Below are 20,097 nucleotides of genomic sequence, written 5' to 3'. Positions count from 1 at the left end.
GGTACCCAAGCTCGCCCTCACAGCCCACCTGGTGGCCTGCTGCGCCCCGACTAGGGCTTGGGGCTGCCCTTCAGGCCTGGAAGTGCACCTGACCACCAGCTGCTCCGCGAGGGGGAAGGAGGCTGTCCCACCCCCTGGAAGGGGAGAGCCCGAGAGGTTCTGTTTGGAAAGAGCCCGCCCTGGCCCTCAGCACCCTCCGTGGTCTGCTGCGCCTGGCGGTGGCCCCTCGGCCCTGGGGGCAGGAGCTGGAACCAGGCCCTGCAGGGTCCGAAGACCAGCCTGAGGGCCACTGCTGGGGGGGCTGGGCTCACACCACGTTGGGGCCCCCACCAAGACCGGAGGACCCCTCGCCTCCTTGCTTCTGTCCGGGGTTGCTCCGTGGAACTGGAGTGAATTTTCTACCAGAGAATCCCGAGAAAAGGGTGCAGTCAGAAGGGCGCGTGCCGAGGGCCCTTGGCACCCTCGTAGGACAGGGCCAGCTTCCCGGTGCCCCTCGTGTGCTCTGGCTGCTTCAGTGCCAGGGGAGAAATGCTTTTCTTAGGCTCAGAAAGAGCGAGGGGGCTCCCCTCCGGCGAGGACAGGCCGACGCCATGCACACAGCTGTGACCATGGCCCTCCCCGTCACCCCTAAATGCAAGAACCCCTAGAGGCTGAGCCCCTCCACGGGTCACCCACTCACCCTTCCCAGCCTCCTGCCCATTTTCGGGGGACTGTCTGACCGACCCGTGGCCGCCTCTGCCCGAAGGCCCCTGTCGGTGAGCGCGAGCCCGGGGCGCCAGCGGAGGGCGCCAGGACAGGCTGCGGCGGACCGGGGTCCCGGGCTCCTGCTCCGGCGGCCGATCCCGCCCGGGTTTTGCGGCTGCCGCGCCCTCCTCCCTCCCTCCCTCCCTCCCTCCCCCGGCCGGCCGCTCCCTCCCTCCGCGACGCGCGGGGATCAGTCTTCAGGCATTTCCTGCAGCCGGGCCGCGCCGCCAGCTGAACCCCGCGCGCCCGGCCCAGCGCCCCGGCTCTGCGCAAGGTAGGAGCGCGGCGGCGGGAATGGGCCGGGCAGGGAGCCGGGAGGGGCCCGGAGGGGCCGGGAGGGGCCGGGAGGGGCCGGGGAGGGGTCCGGAGGGGCCGGGAGGGGCCGGGGAGGGGTCCGGAGAGGCCGAGGCGCAGAGGGCCGGGAGCGTCCAGCGGGCCGCCGGCGGCCAGCTTCGGGGACCGGGGGAACCCCGCGCCGCAGCTCCCGGACCCTGGGGACCCGACAAAGGCCGGCACCGCGGAGACCCGCCCCGGCCCGTCGCGCCAGGAGCCCGGAGTAGCGCAGGGACGGTCTCAGGCGGGAGGGTTAGGGCGCGGGTGGGGCCCGGGTGTGGGAGCGGCGCGCGCAGCCTGGCTCCCCACTTGGTGCAGCTTGAAGGAGCGGGCCAGGAGGGCAGCGGCTATGTCCGTCCGCCTCGAGTAGCCAGGTCCGTGCCCTAGCCGAGCCCACCCCGGGGTCCAGAAGGGTTGGGGTGCGCGGGTGGAAGGGGGGGACGGAGATGCCGCGTCTGGCAGCCCAGCTCTGGGCTTGGTTCCCAGGGCAGCTGTCTGGGTCCGCAGAGTGGGGGGCCACCTGCTCACCCACCAGCCACAGCCTCCACCTCCAGGCCACTGACCCCCTAAAGATTTGGAGCCTCAATAATTGCTCCGGGGCAGGAGTACCGGAGGGTCCTGGGGATTAGGGGAGGGGGACATGGTGTTGGGGGCTGATGGCAGCCCCTGGGAACCACTCACCAGCCTGGGCTCCCCAGGCAGAGCCCCCCTCTCCCCCTCCTTGGGGCTGTCTGCTGTCAGCAGTGGCTGGAGTGAGGATGGGTGACTCCTGGGGGTGTGGACAGGGCCTTCTAGGAAGGAGGGGGCTTCTCTGCCCCTCAGCTGCCCTTGGGCCGGGCTCTGCCCCTTCACCCCCGAGGGTTTTACTCCCTCGCTCTCGTGTCTCCACGGGAATCGTTTACACGGGTGTCTGTCTGCCTGCTCCCCTTCTGGACGCCTTTTGCAGGTGGACCCCTGTGACCATCCCCCTGAGCACAGCCAGCAGGGCAGGGCAGAGGCAGGCTGTCCCAGCCGGGGACGTGGGCAGCCTTCGGGCTGGGTGTGTGCACCCTCGGTTGTGTGGACTGGGTGGGTCCAGGTCCCAGACAGCAGAGACCCTGCCCTCACAACAGGCCGCAGTCTGCCGAGGCCTTTCCCCACCTTCCTCGGGTGTGGGGTGGGGGCTCCTGGCACTTGACAGGCCTTGCGGACAGCAGACAGGTCGGGGGCGTCTGCGGTCCCCTCGGTCCTGAAGCTCTATTGTCTGCCTGCACGTGCGGGGCCAGGGTGCGGGCAGGCAGCCCCGGTGTGTCTGGTCCGAGTCCCGGCTGTGTGTGGAGAAGGGGGCAGAGCAGACCCAGGGCCTTGCCTCGGGGACACTGCTGCTGAGCCCTGGGCAGAGCCTGGGGAACGCGAAGGGGAGGCCCCCCTCTGGGCCCTGGATCCCGGCGTCCTTCAGAAGGCTGCGGGGGCTCCGGGCAGACGGCAGCCCCTCCCCCTCAGGTGAGCATGTCCGGGGTCAGCTTCTCCTGAAATCTCTCCCTGGACGCCTCCCGGGTGGTGACAGCAATCGGACCTGCTGCGCGTGGGGAAGGAAGAAACACTGCGTGACGAGCCGGGTCAGGGGACTGCTTGGGGGCCTCGCGCTGTGTGCTGACTCTGTGGCCAAGCCCCCGCTGGTGCACGCCCCTGGGGACACACAGGCGCCGTGTACAGGGGAGCGTACCCAAGGGGACAGGAGCGTGCCCTGCCCCATCTCACTCGTCGTTCAAGGGACAGGTGTCCGGCCTCAGCTGAGACAGTGTGGACCCAGCTCGGGGTGTCCAGTGCGGCCTGCCACGGGGCCCTGGAGAACCGAGGCACGGGGTACACGGCGCCCCAGCAGGGCCCGTCATTCTGAGATGAAGGCAGCAGACCTGTGCAGTTCCCTCCTCGGGGTTCACAGGGGTAGCAGGGAGCCCGCTGAGCACCGTCGGGCACAGGGGGCCAGGCGTTGGGGGTACAGGAAAGGCCGGGACCTCCCAAAGGTCACCAAGGACAGAACACCCTGGGAGGTGCTTGTGTGGCTCGTGGCCATCACAGAGGAGCGGCGGATGGCCGCGTGCCAGACTGCCCCTTGCCCTCCCGGACCTGCACGGATGAGGTGGTGGTGAGCGCAAGGTGAGCTCTGGGTGGCAGCCAGCGTGACACTTGTGGCTGCTGCCTGCCGGGAGCTGTGCCCCAGAGGGTGGTCCTTTCAGAGGGGCTGGTGCAGCCAGGCGCAGGGCACTGGCCTTCTGGCCGTGCTGTCCCCTCAGCATCACAGCTGTTCCCAGCCAGGGCCCCTGGGAGCGTGTGCACAGGGTGTGACGTTGTCTTGCGCCGGATCTGTGCCAAGGGGAGTGGGCCCAGCTGTGTGCCCAGGACCTGCCTGATCACAACAGTGACTCGCAGGCGGGGAGCTTTGTCCAGCCAAGGGGCCGGGGACAAGCCATCCAAGGTGAGGGATGTTGCAGGCCGGAGATGGCGGCCTGGAAGGGCTTCCGGGACCCCCACGGAGGGAACCCCTGTAACCAGGACTGCAGCCCTGAGGGATGCGAGGAGAGGCTGTCAGAGAATTGCCAAGGTGACCTGGGCCCTCCAGCCAGGGAGAGACAGTCCCCCTAGCTCAGGGCGTGAGCCTGGTTGGCCAGCTCTCAGGGACGTGGGGCACCCCCAGGGCCTCCCATGAACCTCAGAACCAGCACAGCCCAGCTGCCACGCCTGCCGCACACCCACTCTGCTCCTCGGGGCACCACGGGCTCTTGTCCGAAGGCCACGCTGACCACCGCACTGGCTCTCCATTCCGGGCCCTCTGGTCCCCCGCCGGCAGCCAGCACGACCTTTGAGTACATAAACCACATCCCCGAAACTTACCTGCTCAGCGTGTGTGATTCCCACTGCGCTCCGAGTAATTCCAGACTCCTGGCCCTGCCCCCTCGCTCATGGCATCCAGCCCCGGGGCCTTTGCACTGCTGCACCCTCTGCCCAGGGCGCTGATCCAGACCTTAACTCAGGTTCCACTTCTCCGAGAGACCCTCCGTGCCGGACTAAGCGCCCGGTCTGAGGCAGCCGCGTCCGTTTTCCCAGCAGCATTGATCCGTGTCATCCGTCGGTCTCTGCGTGATTGAATGGCCGACTGCGGAGACAGCAGCTGGACCAGGGCCAGGCCCCCGGCGGGGCCATGAGCACACTTGTTGCCTGAATGTCTGCCCGGGGCTCTCTTCCCGGGGCCTGGCGAGTAGTAGGTGCTCTGTGCCCAGGTGACGCCGTAGAATCGTCTTTGCCCGGGAAGGTGGGTGGCTGGGACTGGACGTCCCTCCCGCATCTCCCACCCCTGGTCCCTGCGCCACCAGCTCCCTCCCTCCCGTCCTGCACTGTGGCACGTGGAGGTGGACTAAGCAGGCCTCGGAGCCCAGGGGTGGAGGGCACAGCCGTCCCTCCATGCAGGTCTTCACCCAGCGAGAATGCGGGCACCTCCCATTCCAGCGGCCAGGCTGCCCCCCGTCCCCGGCAGGGGGATTTGGAAACCGGGGGTAGACTCTGCTCTGCTGTGGGTGACAGCAAGTCCCCAGGAAGGCAGAGGGAGGTGGTGCCTGGCAGGGATGAGGAGGGGCGGGCCCAGGGCCAGGAGGGAGTGAGGCCCCTGGTCCTCCACCACCAACAGGCAGGAGCGACCCTTTGTCCCTTCCCTGGCCTGGAGCTGGATCTCGGGAAGGAGGGTCCTTGCTGAGGGGAGGACGCATGAGGTGGCCTTGATGGGGAGAAGCCAGCGCAGGGAGGTGTCTTAAAGGGCCAGGGCTGTGCAGTTGGGGAGGGGAGGGCTGGGAGGTGGGGAGCACCGTGGATAAGGGCGTGCAAGGCTGGGGTCTTATGCTGCCTGTTGGGGTGAAAAGGCAGAGGGTCCATTCAAGAGCCGGGCTCCGGCCTCGCGGCCTGTGCACTGGTTGCAGCAGCAGTGGCCGGGTTTGTGTGCCCTTTTATTGGGATGCGCGGGTGGAGAGTCATTTAAAGGGCGAGGGCGGCCAGTGAGCATCTGGGCAGCGGACACGGGAAGGCCTGGTACCCCCACACCCCAGTCAGAGTCAGGCCGATCCGGAGGGATGCAGGCCAGAGAACCGGCAGGAAGTTCCGGGGGTCAGAGGGCGGGGCCTTGCGGGTTCTTTATTCTGTCTGTGGGATGCTGGTCAGAGGTGAGGGCGAGCGTTCGAAGCTCACTGGACAGGGCCTGCTTCTATGTCTCTGCAGCGGGTCCCTTGAAGGAGGCCCCTCTTGAGGTCTCGAGGTGAGCCCAGGACCGTCCCCGGAAGGAACAGAGCAGGCTGTCCCGCAGAGCCCTGGTTCTGCCAGCTGGGCCTGCTGCAGACCTGGGGCTGAAGGACAGGGAGGAGGCCGGGCCAGGGTCCGAGGGGTTGAGGGCGTCAGGGATCCTGGTGGAACAGGGGCCCTGGCCTAGGAAGACGGCTCAGGGATCTTACCCCGGGCGCTGGGGCCAGGGGTCTCTTCTCCCCCTGCAGCTCCGTCTGCCCCCCGTGAATCCGTGCACAGCCGTCCCGGGAGAAACCAGACGGGTCTCACGCGTGGGCTGGGCGAGCATCAGCCGTGTTGGTGACCCTGGCCTGGGTCCTGCAGGGGTGGGAAGCAGACCTCCTGTCAGCCCAGGGCCAGGCGCACGGCAGGGCCTCGGGGACCCTGGGGAGCGGGGGAGCCGGGACCTCGCATTCAGGCCCCGCGTGAGCCCCAGGTGCCGCAGGGTCTCCCCACCCACACAGCAGGCTGTGCATGGAAAGAGGGTTCCACCGATTTGGAGAAGTTAGAGGCGGACCCTGGCCAGTGAGCAGTTAGAGCAACGGGTGAAAGGGTTGTGGGTTCGATGCCGGTCAGGGGCACCTGCCTGGGTTGCAGGTTAGATCCCCGGCCCCAGGTGGGAGCATGCAGGAGGCAACCAGTCGATGGGTCACTCTGACGTCGATGTTTCTCTCTCTACCTCCCTTCCACTCTCTCTAAAATTCAATGCTAAAATATCCCTGGGTGAGGATTAACCAAAAAAAAAAAAAATGTTGGAAAGTGAGTGGACACCTGTCTCCCCTCCTCCTTCCCTCCCCCGCTGGCCTGGTGGCAGCGGGCACAGCTGGAGGGAACACCTGCCGTCCCTCCCCTGTGGTCCCGGAGCGGGGCAGGGACGGCTCGGCAGACCCCGGAGCAGCCACCCCCAGGCCACCAGCACGTCCTTGGTGCTGCCTCTGGCATCCTGGGCCCTTGTCCTCAAGTGGAGCGAGAGAGCAGCCCACTCGGAAGGGAACCCTCACCCACACGGGTCTCCACCCCGAGCGCGGCCGGGGAACCGGGTGGCGCGGCCCCAGGGCCCGAGCTGCAGTCTGTGCGCCAGGCCTGAGGCCGGGCAGCTGCCCTCAGCTTTCTTTCCGACGCAGATGCTCCCTGGCAGTGGGTGCCCAGCCGCAGAGCCGGTGCCCAGCAGAACCCTCCGCTGCCACGAGGCCTGTAGGCGGGGCTGGTTCTCCCTCAGCTGATCAGAGGGAAGCCAGCAGGCGCCTCTGCTGTCCCAGCCTGGGGCCTGCTCTCTCCTGTGGCCTCGGGGGAAGGGGGGGGCCACCCTGGCCTTGCCCGCACCTGTCTGCCTCCGCACACGCTGTTCGGGGATGCCCTTCCTCTGCGTCTGTCTGCTGCGCCGCGTCAGCACCCACAGCGGGCGCACGTAGCAGTGTGACGAGTTGGGTTCTTGGCTCGGCACCCCGCCTCAGCCCCCTGCCCCCCTCGTCCGATGGATGGGGTCTCCTTCTGCTGGCCCCAGTCCTCGGGCCCCCACGGGGCTGCGGAGACCTCGCCTGTGTGTCCTGGCGGGTCAGTGGCTGCTGCTGCTGCTGGGTTTGGGCGTCCTGTGTACTCAGGGGCAGGAGCTTTTGCAGCTCATGAAGCCAAGGACACCCCACCTGTAAACGGGGGCCCTGTAAAAGGCACTGCTGACCTCCGGGGGGGGCACACGCCCCGAGAGTCTGACCGCGTGGACGCCCGCGGCGGCGGTTAGACGTGGCCCAGTAGGCTGCAAACCGGATGGCAGTCCCCAGCTCCGACGTCCCTCGCCAGGGGCCTGGGCACATGCCTTGAGCTCCGGGCCTCGGTGTCCTCGCCTGGGGAATGGGCCCTCGCAGCGCCGGCCCCGTGAGTGCTGGGTCCCCGGCCCACCCTCCAGCTCCCAGCCGCTAAGCTCTGGGAGCGGGGAGGGATCATCTCTTTGATCCCTAATGAAAGTTTGATGAATGAGTAGTGACCGTGAAGGATTTAAACCCGGGAACCACTCGGGAGAAGGGGGCCAACCCTCTTTCCGGGGCCGTGTGTGCCCAGGGTCCAGCCCGGAGCACAGCCCTGAGCTCGGCCCTCCTCCTGCACCTCCCCCAGACGTCCAAGCCAGCGTCCCAGGCGGGTTCTGTGGTTTTACTATATATGGACAGAGTCACAAACAAACACGGGCTCCTTGGCTTCGTGACAGGCTCGGTCCCTTCTGCCCCTCGTGATTGCGGCGTCGCAGACAACTTCCGAGTCACCGGCGGCTCCTCGTGGGCCCCCGGCTCCGAGAGCCTGGTCCCCCCTCACGCCCCTCGCTTTATACCAGGAAGTCACCGTTGATGCCCCTGCTCCTGGGGGGACATTTGGGATGGTTCCGTGTTATCTTTGGGGCGTGTTTGTGTTCCGGAGCTCCTCTGGGGTGCCTGCCAGAGCGGGCTGTGGGTCCCCGGGTGCGCGACTGGACGTGGCCAGTGGCTGCACTGTCGCCCTGGCACATGCGGGGGCGGGGTGGGGGAGCCGGCCGTTCCCCGGCAGATGGGCGGAGGGACACAGCGGATTTGGAGCTTGAGTAGCAAAGCTTCCTGCAGAGATGTTTCTGCCCAGGACCCCGGTCCAGGGTGAGTGGGCAGGGACGAGTGTCCTGGGCTCAAGGTGCTGTCGGGGGTCAAGTCAAACTTTCTTAGCCAGTCCGTTGACTTCTCTGGCGTTGGAGGCCCCCCTCCTGCCGCGTCTGTCCCCTGGAAAGATCCCAGGCTTCTCCCCCGCCCCCAGGGAGAAATCTCTCAGGGCTGGGCAGGCGACAGAGGCGTTTGCCAGGGTCCACAGGGGTCTCTAAGAGACCCGCTCATTTCGTTGGTTAAGAACAAAGGCAGGTGCATCATGGTGGCTACAGCTGGTAACACTGTATCGCGTCCTCGCTGAGCCTGAGACGGTGAGAAAGCAGGTGACTGTGAGGTGATGGGCTGTTAATCACCTAGGGAGGGAGTCCTTGCACAGGTGCGGCATAGCAAAGCACCACCTGCACACACTTTTTGGTTTTTTTTATCTTCACCGGAGGACATTTTTTCTTTTTAATCGTCACCCAAAGACATTTTTCCATTTTTCGTTCAGATAGAGCGGGAGGGAGAGAGAGAAACATCGACGTGAAAGGGACACATCGAGTGGCTGCCACCTGCACAACCCAACCAGGGCCGGGGACAAACTGCAACCGAGGTATGTGCCCTTAGTGGGAACCGAACCCGGGTCTCTGGACCGCAGGCCGACGCTCTAACTGCTGAGCCAAACCAGCCAGGGCATCACCTGTACACACTCTGACTCTCTTACAATTTACTGGCCCAGTCACCCTCAATGAAGCTGAAAAGATGGAGCTGAACCTGAGACCGCGGGGCGGGGGCAGGGTCTGCTAATGGTTCTGCAGGTTCGGCTTGGGGGACGGCCCAGCGCAGAGGCCCCGGGCTGGAGACACACCGCCTCCGGCCAAGTCCCAGACCTCGGTGTTTCCATGCAGTGATCGGGCGGACGCTGACCGGTGGGGTGCAGGCTGCTGCCGGGCTGTCTGGGCTCCCGGAGTGTGGGTGCACCGTGATGACAGCGGTCCCCCAGGAGCCTCTGCAGTCACCCAGTGAGGAGGTGGCCCAGGCAGGGTGTGAGGCCCTGCGCTGGGCAAAGGCCCTCCATGCCTCCGAGTGTGACCAGGGAGATGTCCCCTTCCACCAGGGGCGCTCGGTGCTGCCCTGTCCATCCCGGGGAGGCCTGCTCTGTGAGCGCATCTGTCAGCCGCTGTGACACAGTCCCACGGACGGGACAAACCACAGACACGTCCTATCCCGTCCTGGAGGCTGGAGCCCGAGATCCAGGGGTCGCAGGGCTGGCTCCTGGCGTGTAGACAGCTGTCTCCTCCCTGTGTCCCCACATGGTCTGTGTCCTGATCCCCTCTCTTATGAAAACACCGGTTCTGTGGGATTAGGGCCACCCCAGTGACCTCATTTTGCCTTACTCACCCCCTTTAAAGACCCCATGTCCAAATGCAGTCACATTCTGAGGTCCTGGGGTCAGGTTATGAATGTGGGGGACACAGTTCAGCCGTCGCAGTGGGTGAGGGAGGGGCCAGACGAACTGCGGGCCCCTATACGGCACGAAGACGCGTCCGTGGGTCCCAGACCGTGACTCTGCCTGTGTTTTCCACGAGGACCAGCGTTGCAGGGACGAAGACTCCTGTGTTCAGAGCTTCGTGCCCGCGAATGTGTGGAAGTGTTTCCGGGTTCGTTCCCTGAACCCTGACTGCTTTGCGCCCGCCGGGCACCCCGGCTTGGCCACGTTTCCTACACCAGGTCCCGGGAAGGAGCCTCGGGGCCCAGACCCCGCAAGGCTCGTGTCCCTGGGTCTGGCCCTCCGCCTGCGGGCGGGAAGTCCGATCGGCAAGCCGTCCTGCTCGCGGGCCCTCTCGTCCGCACGGCCGGCCTCTCTCAGTCCCGTGTCCCAGGCCCGGCCGCTCCGTCACCAGGGTGCTCTGGCCCCCCTGCCGGGGCTCTTTGGAAACTTTCAGGCTGGTAGACGGGGCGCTGCCCAGGGGACACCTGCTCCCTCTTCTGTGCCCACAGCCCTGTGCTGACCCGCCCTCCACCCTGGCTCTGGGTGCTGCCCTGGGGTCTTCCCCAGGGCCCCCTGCGCCTTCCTGTTACCAGACCTGGAGGTGCCCACTGCGGCCATTCCTTGGCCGGGGGCAGGGGCACAGGGTGACCTCTGTCTCGTGTCCTGTCACTAACGGAGGCGGGGGCCGTGCGGATTGCGCTGTAGGGAGAGGGGACCCAGGGGTACCAGGCTGATGTCCTGTGGATTCCCACAGGGAGCCTGCACTGTCCCAAGCACCCCTGAGAACTCCGAGGGCAGCAGAACGTGGGGAAAGACGTCTTCCGCCAAAGTAGCCGGCGTCCCTCACTCCCGGTGCGGCCAGAGGGTCCCTTGGGGGCGTCGCCCACTGGGGCCGCTACAGCCCTGCTCGGGGTCCCACCAGCTCCGTGCGCCGTCCCCCAGTTTTCAGACCTCGGTTTCACCGGTGAAGACGCACAGGCAGTGACTGTCCTGCCCAGGTCGTTATTTTTAAACTGTGTCCGCTTTTCTGTTTATTTTTAAATCTTGAAGCACAGGTAATGTGCTGTTTATGTTGGGCGTGCCTGTCACCTCCTGCCCAGCCTGGAGCCTCAACAACCCTGGACGCCTGCCCTCGGGGACCGGCTCCTTCAGGCCGTGGGGGGCTGTCCGCAGGGCCCAGGGCCGCCCTGGCCGGTTTGGCTCAGTGGTTAGAGCATCGGCCTGCGGTCTGGAGAGACCCGGGTTCGGTTCCCGCTAAGGGCATGTACCTCGGTTGCAGTTTGTCCCCAGCCCTGGTTGGTCGTGCGGGTGGCAGCCACTCGATGTGTCTCTTTCACGTCGATGTTTCTCTCTCTTTCTCTCTTCCTCTCTCTCCCTCCCACTCTATCTGTACAAAAAATGGAAAAATGTCCTCAGGTGAGGATAGGAAAAAAAAAAAAAACCAGGACCACTGACCCTGCACCGAACCTCTAAGAAAGTGACCACGCTCAGTAGGAATCTTTCTAAAATGCATTGTGCACACAACGCCTGGCAACCTTAACGTATCGGCGATAAATAACACTCCCTTTTCCTGGCGACTTGGGTCATCAGGATCGATTTCGTAACGGCTGACCTTTAGGGAGGGCTTCTAGAATGACTTACGTCCTGTGACCCTGCAGCAGCCCCGGCAGTAGCTTCTGTTGTGACCCCCCTGCAGACGGCCACCCGAGGCAGAGAGGTGAAGAAACCTGCCCGAGGTCACCCACCGCGGGAGGGCTCACCCCCAGTCTGCCCCGACGTGGCCCCGACGCCCTGGTGCCCCGGGGGCACTGCCTCCGCAGGCTGTCTGTCTCTGTCCTGAGACTGCTGTCCAGCTCCTTGCCGGACGGCTGGTCAGTTATTCCCTTCTTGAAACCCGAGCTGCTGCTCGAGGCCCACCCGTGTCCAGGAAAGCAGGTGATGAGAGAGGTGTGTGCCATCCGAGCGTGAGCAGATGCCGGAGGAGGCCCGCGGTTGTCGGGGAGCCGGAGCGGACCCTGGGTGGGGTCACCTGGTGCTGCTCTGACCGTGGTGACGGCCCCCGTGCAGCGCCCCGTAGACGCCCCGTGGACGCCCCGCAGTCACCAGCGGTGCCCAGGCCCCTCGAGCACAGCCCTGGGGCGCTGTCCGGGCATCGGCTCTGGCCAGGTGGCAGCAGGGCTCAGCAGGCAGGGACTTGCCCACACAAAGCCCCTCCTGGGGGAGAACCTGCCAGGACAAGGGAGGGAGGGAGGGGCCGCAGAGTGAGGGGCTCGAAGGCCCCGGTGGTCCACTGGGAGGGACTCAGGCAGGTCCCTGGGGTACAGTGTGGCTGGGGAGCCCACAGGGGTGGGGGAGGATCAGGAACGAGGCTCGGGGTTCATGGGGGGCTGGGACGCGCCCCCGATGGGCCTCCGCTGGACAGCTGGGGTTTCTGGCCTGGGTGGCAACGGCAGAGCGTCTCTCTAGGACGGCTGGTGGAGCCAGGCGTCTGTGGTCTTCCGCCCTGACGTTTCCCTCCACGGTGAACGAAGCCGTTCCTGCCCGGCCGGGGTGGCTCAGAGGCTGAGCGTTGACCCTGCACCAAGAGGTCGCTGGTTTGATTCCCCGTCAGGGCACATGCCCAGGCCGTGGGCCTGATCCCCCAGTGGGGGGCGTGCAGGAGGCGGCCAGTCGATGTTCTCTCTCATCGATGTTTCCATCTCTCCCTCTCCCTTCCTCTCTCTCTAAAAAAATAAAAATAAAAAATAAAAAAATTTTTTTAAAGAGGCCACTCTGAATGGGACCGTGCAGCCAAGGCCTGGTCCCTGCTGTCAGCGGGAGGGAGACGCCCCGAGCGCGCCCCTCAGCCTTCAGGTCCTGCCCCCGCGCCCACACCAGCTGTTCGTTGCCCCGAACCGCGGCCCCTAAGTCCGCTCGCCTATTTCCCTGTAGTGAACCGACTCCTAAGAGGACCTGCACCTTGTTGCTAGAGTTCGCAACCCCGGCACTTGGAACAGATAGCAGGTGACCATCCAGGTACGCACAGCGAGGGGACACTGACTCCACTGTAGCCGCAGGGCTTCGTCCCCTGTCGCTTTGCGCTGAGACCGCTGACCCTGGGGAGACAGATGAGCAGCCCGGGGCCGGCGATGGAGGACGATCCCGCCTCTCCCCGTCCTGATCTGGAGGCTGGGAAGGGAGTTTGTTTCGTCACTGTTACTATTTTCTCCTCACTCACCCGAGGGTGTGCCCATTGATTCAGAAAGGACGGGAGGGAGATCCGTGCCAGAGAGTGACATCGACCGGCTGCCTCTCGTACGCACCCCGACTGGAGACCCAGCCTGCAGCCTGGTGTGTGCCCTGACCGGGAATCGAACCCGTGACCCTTTGGTGCACAGGACGATGCTCCAGCCAAGTGGGCCACACCGGCCAGGGCTGGAAAGAGAGGCGGACGATGGTTCATCCGCCCGGCGTCCCCTGCCTTGTTCCGTGCCTGCCCAGGTGACGTGGGCACCTCCAGCGTGGCCCTGGAGACACGAGGCTTCCGTGGCCGGCTCCAGGGGCGTGGAGAGTGGCCCCTGTCCAGGAGCCGGCGGGTGGGACAGAGAACCCGCCTCTCAGCCTGGGAGGTGGCCACAGCGATGGGGCGCCTGGGTGCCCTGGGCAGTGTGGCCGAGTTGCCTGGAGACCCCTCCCAGGGGACGAGCTGGCTTCTGCCACGTGGGGCTGTTCTCGGAGGCGCGGCCGGGTTTTCTCTGTTGGTTTGTGCTGGGACGTGTGCGCGGCTGCACCCTGCCCCCCTTCCCATGGGGGACAGGACGGGACTGTTTGGATGTGCCCACCTCCATCAGGGTCGCCCTCCGCCCTCGGCTCTGGCTTCTCCTGGGCTGGAGGCTCTGCTCCCCCAGGAGGGAACCTGGGGAGACGGAGGCTGTGGTTGCATCAGGTGTTTACCGGGGAACCAAAAACATTCTTTAAAAAGAGCGTCTTGGGAAAGGAGGGGGAAAAGGCTCCGTCTCTCCCCAGGGCCTCGGGCCTCGGGTCGGAGAGCAGCAGGGAGCTCCCTGTCTGGTGGGAGCTGTTCGGGGTGCCCCTCCCCAGTCCTGAGCCTCTGTGCCCAGTGACCCAGCTGGCCCTGTGCCCTGAGCCGCCAGGACCTGGCCAGGGCAGTGACCACTGGTGACGTGTCAGCAAGAGGTAGGTGTTTGGATGACAGAGAAAGAGAGAGAGGCAGTGGCCACCTTGCCTCGGGGGGCGGGTGCTTCTGGGTGCTGAGCAGGGATGGTGGGGTTTGGGTGGCCCCCCTCGTTGGTGGGCTGCCTCCTGGGAGATCCGAGCCTGGGTGAGGCCACAGTGTACACCCACAAAAGTGGGTAAACCGCTTGCCGCTGTTTGACCCCACTGTCCCCAAGGCCTGCAAGGGCACCGAGCTTGGGGACCAGCCAGGCTTCAGCCCCACGGGGGGTGGTGACGACGGCGGGGAGGGGACAACGAGGGGCGCAGTCCCCCACGTGCCTGTGCCGGGCACCCCGCTGTCTTCTTCCCAGGCGCCGGGCAGGGAGACGTTCGGAAGCGAGGGTGGCCGCGAGGTGACCACCCCAGTCCGCACCTGTGGGTGCCGAGGGCAGCACCCGGCCCTGGCTCGACCCTCTGCTGTGCTCCGAGCGCGAGGCCTCCGGCAGGCGCGGTGGGCCGCATGGGCTGCTACGGGTTGGAAGCGCCCTGGACGGCCAGGGGAGCCCCCACACAGGCTGTGAGACCAGGGCTGGGGTCCCACCTGCGGCCCTGGTGGGAGGGCTGGGCCAGGCCGGGCTCTCGGCAGGCGGGCATCTGGCTCTTGGGAGGCCGCAGCCCACGGAGGGGCCGGCCAGATCCTGGGCCTCGGCTCCCTGCTGCCTCCTCCCCAGCTAACTCCAGTCGGGGTCCCCTTGTCGCTCCCACCGTCCCCATCCGTGGTCCTCTGGCTTCGCCGTCTGAATCTCCGGAGTAGCTGGCGGCCGCCGCGCGGGGCCTGACCCCTCGCTCGTTCCGTCTTTCACACCCTGAGCCTTCTTGGGGGGACCACCTGTGGGTTCTGCTGCCGCTTTTAGGCTTGTGTGCAGTTCTCCCCGCAAGCCCAGGAGAACGCGTCAGGGTTAGGCTCAGAGGTACACAAACGCAGCGACGGTGGAATCGGGACCCCTCGACACCCCCGGTCGAAGCCGCGCCGCCGCCGCCGCAGCTCATCTCCTGGGGCCCCGATTCAGCTCCACCCCTGGGCTCCCCCTTCCCCCCACTTTTCCCTCCATTTGTCCCCTGCCTTTGTAACTGCTGGCAAGGAGGCATCGGGAGGAGAGAGCGGGGTGCCCTCCAGGCCTATGCGGGGAGGGTCACGGGACCGTCCACACCCGAGCCGGAGAGCAGAAGGCAGTGGGGATGGTTCTGGAAGGTCACAGCCTAACGCCCCTGGTGGCAGGAAGGCCACCCTGGCAGAGACGCCCAGGAGGGACGCCAGGTGCCACTTCCTGCCTGCCTGGCGTCCCCCCATCTGTTCTCGGCCACGTGGGCCTGTCCACGGAGCAGCTGTGACGGGGGAGAGGGCACACGTCAGTCACCCCCTGCTGTTTGCTGAGTGCTGGCTGAGCACTGGGGCACCCCCCCCCGCCCCTCCGTCACCTGCCCTTTGGGGACCATCTCGCCCCTCGTCCCTGGGCCAGGACAAGAGCTCTTGTGTCCCCCAGGGGCAGGGCACCCCTCACTCCTTACTGACTTCAGCCTGGGGATGGCTCCGCCGAGTGCGTTTCCCAGCCGGAGCGGAGCGGAGCACAGGGTCATGGTGGCGACTTGGCCCCAGGAGGGCCCGGCCACACACGCTGCCTCACACAGACCCATTCCTCAGGCCCAGGGCGCTCGGTCCAGCCACTCCTGGCCCTCAGCATCTCCACCCCACCCTTTCCCAGGCCCCCGGCCTCCTGCCCACACCTGTCTGCGGGGGACTTTCTCCTGTAAATGGCCGCAGAGCCCGCCCTGGCCGGGGTCTCTCCGCACGTGCGGAGCCGCAGGGTCCCATCCCCGGTAGCAAGGGGTCATCGGCTCGAAGGACAGGTACGCTGGACATTTGTCCTGGTTCACGGTCACAAACCGCGCTCCTCCCCGTGTCCCGCTGACGGGCAGGCCTCGGGCGGTGGCCGCCCTGCCCGGGCAGCTCGATGGAGCTCAGGTCCGGGTGACCAGCAGGCAGGAGCCGAGTCCAAGCCAGGCGCTTGGTAAGACATCCAACCGGAGGGTCCCCTGCGCCGGCCTCTGCAGTCCCAGCCCCCAGGCAGGCTGCCCGAGGCCCTGCAGCCAGTTCGACTCTGGTGCCTGGTGCCCTTCGGACGGGGTGAGTCACACAGATGGTCACGGGTGCCTGTCGGCAGCGGCACGAAAGTCACCTTTCCTGGGGTCCTCGGTTCTTTCTTCCGCATCGGAGCTGGAGGGGGAACTGAGCTCGGCCGGGCCTTCTCCCCAGTTGTGCGTTCACTGGCTGTGCCGGTCAGAGAGGGCAGCCTGGAGGGGGTGGCCATGGGGTCCCACATCCTGGGTGGTGCAGGAGTCTGACCCCCGTGGGGCCCGGGAGCCACTGGGAGGCTCCCCAGAGCCCCCCTCACCCCAGGGCTGGGACAAGCTGTCCCTTGAAATGGGGGAGGCGTTTGAAGGCTGATGGGGAGCCCAGGGGGAGCGCCTACGGGCAGGCCGGGTTTTCCAGGGAGTCCCCAAAGGCGGGCGTAGACAAAGGGGTGTCGGGCTGCCAGGACCCGGCTCAGAGGGACACCCCGTGACCCAGGACCAGCCTCCAGCCGCCACTCTCGGTGTCATTTTTAGCTGCACCTGCTGCTCGCAAAGCGCCCGCGGGCATTTCAGGCCTTGGAGCGTTGGCTCCCAGCGTGCCCAGGCTCCGGGAGCAGACCCTGCACAGCTGGGGGACACCAGCAGGCACCTCACAGGTGGCAGGGCCGGGGGCCAGGTGGCCGCCTCAGTGTCTGCACAGTGGGTCAGCTGTGAGAGGCCGGGGGTCGGCCGAGGCGCTGGCCGCTGTGGTCACGATCAGGGAAAAGCCCTGGTCTTGACTTCTTTTTAAGAAGTAGCACCTGCTGCCCGGTCGGTGTGGCTCAGTGGGCTGCTTGGGGCCGGACGGTGGGCTCCAGGGCCAATGAGCAATGAGGGCTGCGGCGGGGCCTGGGCGCCTCATCCCCGGTGCCAGGTCTACTTCCTGGACCGTCCCCGCCGTGGCAGACTTGCAGGGGTGCTCGGCACAGTGCCGGGCTGGTCCTGCCCGACTGGCAGGGCCGCTTTTTCCACCATGCGTGACTCCTGGCAGAAACAGTCCCCCGCGGGCCTGGGAGGGATGGGAGGCGGTGTCTGCGGACGGCCCACCTGGGCTCGCGAGAGGCGGCATGGCTGGCTGTCCCAGAAGGGCCCCGGAGGCTCCTGCTCACGCCCCGGCAGCTGCCTGCCCAGCTGGCCGTCGGGTGAGAGAGGCCTCAGACCCCACTGGCCCGAGCTGGGAGCGGGAGAGGCCGCACAGGCTCCGGCTGCAGGGTCAGCCCCGCCGGTTCCCCAGCCCAGGGCTGACCGCTGTGCGCAGGACCTGGGAGTCGGGGAGAGGGGTCCTGGGCTCTTGGGGGCTGGCTCAGAGGCTGGGGGTAACAGGGAGGCAGTGGGGTTCATGCTGTGAGGACCCCAGCCCAGTAAACATTTCTGTCCTGACTCAGAGTAGCCCCATAGACACTTGGGACAAGGAGGTCTCTTCTGCTTCAAGATTCAGGACCCTCCCAGCCCCTGGACTAGCAGGAGGCGGACAGAAGGGGACGAGGGGCGTCTCGTGCCTGCGCCCCCTGCCGGCCGGGGAGGAGACACTCAGGGTGGCGCCCTCTGTGTGGGGGCTGCCGCTGTGTGAGAACTGGGACCCCTGGTTTTCAGCAGCTTTTCGGTGTTTCAGGAACCACCTTCAACTCAGGTTGCGCTGAAACCCCAACACCCCTTCCCTGAGCCTCCCGAGAGGGCCCCCAGGGGCGCTGGGGCTGGACCCTGTGCTGGGGAGCGAGGGTGTCGGGGACCCACAGCCTCCCCCAAGGCAGCCACCTGCTGCCCCAGGGTCATACTTCAGCACCCTGGGAGGTTCTTCTGGGCGTGTCGGGGGTTCACAACAGAGGCCAGCCCCGGGGCGTGGGTGGTGAGCGTGTCTTCTAGAAGTGGGCGTGAGGTCACCTGGGCCCTGAGTCCATGGCCTGGCCCCTGACCCCCCACTGGGCTCCTGACACCCCTCCCCCTGTCTCCCCTGAACTGCTGCCTGGTCAGAGCCCCATCGCCCACGGGGCTGCAGTTGGCATCCGAGCGTCAAACTCGCCTTCACGCCGGGTCAGCCGGCAGCAGGGGCCACGCCCCATCCAGCTGCCTGGCTGGGCTTCCCAGACTGGGAGGGGAGTGCCGGGCTGCGGAGGAAGTGGCTAGTGGGCGGTGCCCAGGCCGGCTGACCATGGCACCCAGCTTGCTGTTGGCCCGGTGTGGGTCAGGAGGCCGGGTGGGCGGGTGCCAGGGGCCTGCCCTAACCCACAGCCACATGACCTGGCTGAGTCAGCCAGAGAACCTCCAGGTGTGGCCGTCACTGTCCCCTGAGCAGAGCAGGCCACTTCCTGCCCGTCTCCCAGACTCAGCCCCTCCGCTGCCGGGTCTGGGACATGTCGGGGAGGCCAGACTCCCACCCTCTCCCCCAGCCCCAGGAGCGGGGCCCTGCCTTCCTGTTTCTGCCCTCAGCCATCTCATGCAGAGGGCTCGGGAGCTTGACTCGGTGCCCCCTCCAGGGGACCTGGGCGCGGCTGGGCGCCAGACCCTGCTGGGGCCTTGGTCTCTGCACCCTGACCTGCAGTGAGGAGATGGGCCCTCCTCTCCAGGTCACAGGGTCACGTCCGCTGGAGGACGCGGGACACTGAGGGCCCGTCAGCACCAGTCGGGACACGGCAAGGACGCTCCCCACGCCCAGTGCACACCAGGGAGCTCAGGAGGCTGCCGCCCCCGGGGCCGCCCAGCTGCCCTTTGAGCCCCGCCTGGTCGGCCTGTCCGCGGAAACACCCGCATGTTTCTGGCCCCTCGTGTGGCGTCTGCTCTCAGGCAGCTGTGGCTGGGCTGGGGCCTGGGGTGACCTCTGTGGGGGGGCTCTGGGGACCTGGGTGGTTGTCTCTGTCCTCGTGGTCAGAGCCAGTTTCTGGGGTGCAGACGAGACCCCCAGCGTTCAGGTCCTCCGTGCGTGGTGACGACACGGCGGCGCCATCCTTCCCGCAGACAGCGGCCTCTCCGGGGTGTGTGTGGGCGGCCACCAAGCAGGGCGGCCCCTGCGGCTCCCTCCCAGGGCTCCCTCGGGGTTCCGGAGCCTTCCGCCTGGGTCCCTGTCGAACGCACCTGCCACAGGGGGACGTGTGTGTGCGGGAGCGTGGTCGTGGTGACCGGTCCACGTGCGCCTGCCACCGCTTGGAGTGATGGTGGCCTGAGCCACAGTGGGGCCGCTGACCCACTGGGTGCTGGTCAGAAGGCCAGCCAGGCACCTGGGGCGGGGGCGGGTTCACACGGCATCCGCTCTGTCCCCTGTCCCCGCCTCTGCAGGCCCTCAGAGCAAACCCCACTGACAAACAGAGACTCAGCCATTAGACGCAAGGCTGGCGCTGTTCCCCGGCTCCGGGTGGTCCCCGGATCTCTGGGGCGGGGGCCAGTGGGGGAATGCGGTCAGAATGGTCCCCTCCACCCACCCTCAGGTGGGACGGGGTTGTCCCACAGTGGAGGCCTGGCGAGTCCTGGCCCTGGAGCAGGGCTGCGGGCTGCCTGCGGGGCCTGACCTAAGGCACAGTGACCTTTCTTTACAAGGATCCTATTATTCTAGCCTGAAGGCAGGAGGCCGCTGGGGGAGGGGCCGGCTGGGAAGGCAGCTCGCATGGGGGAGGGGCCGGCAGTGTGCACCTGGAGTGGGGCTGGGGTGGGCTTCGCACCTCCTCTCACTGGTCAGGGAGCTTGTCACCTGCCAGGTGCCCACACCAGGGCGCCAGCTCCGGGGTGGGAGCTAGCTGGGCGGGGCAGAGCCTGACCCGCACCCCGGCTCTGAGCAGCACCCAGTGGACCCATAGGCTGGGTGCTCGGCTTGCACTGGGCGGGAGGGGCCGAGCTGGGGTCAGAGCCGACTCCCTCTTGTGCTCTCCCCTCGTCCCCCCTCTATCCAGGTGGCCCAGGAACCTCCGTCCAGGTGGCTGCTGGCTCAGCCAGGGGTCTGTGTCCTCCTCTGTCCTGCCCTGTCCTGTGGGACCGCAGCTTCCACAGGAGACCAGTCACCAGGCGCCCTGGGCTCCAGCTCCGGGGTCTGCAGGCCTCAGGCCGTCCATCCCCTGCCTCCTGCGGTGCCTGGAGGCCCGGGCCGTATTCCTGGCTGCAGGGGCTCTCTCATCCCTGGGCTCCAGCTCCGGGGTCTGCAGGCCTCAGGCCGTCCGACCCCCTGCCTCCTGCGGTGCCTGGAGGCCCGGCCGTATTCCTGGCTGCAGGGGCTCTCTCATCCCTGGGCTCCAGCTCCGGGGTCTGCAGGCCTCAGGCCGTCCGATCTCCTGCCTCCTGCGGTGCCTGGAGGCCCGGCCGTATTCCTGGCTGCAG

At 66.8% G+C, this 20,097-nt stretch overlaps 1 protein-coding gene across 2 annotated transcripts in view; it reads left to right on the top strand.

The window, feature by feature from the left end:
• Positions 1 to 961: 961 nt before the first annotated feature.
• OSBPL5 (oxysterol binding protein like 5) overlaps positions 962 to 20,097 on the top strand; it is a 55,368-nt gene continuing 36,232 nt past the window's right edge. For both annotated transcript variants that reach the window (XM_036281169.1, XM_036281168.1), the window contains exon 1: positions 962 to 1,018. The gene's annotated coding sequence lies outside the window, so the exon portion shown is untranslated. The remainder of the gene's footprint in view (positions 1,019 to 20,097) is intronic.

This window comes from Molossus molossus, unplaced genomic scaffold (genome assembly GCF_014108415.1).
Source record: "Molossus molossus isolate mMolMol1 unplaced genomic scaffold, mMolMol1.p scaffold_m16_p_31, whole genome shotgun sequence".
Taxonomy (NCBI): domain Eukaryota; kingdom Metazoa; phylum Chordata; class Mammalia; order Chiroptera; family Molossidae; genus Molossus; species Molossus molossus.
This window is presented reverse-complemented; position numbering and strand designations above follow the sequence as displayed.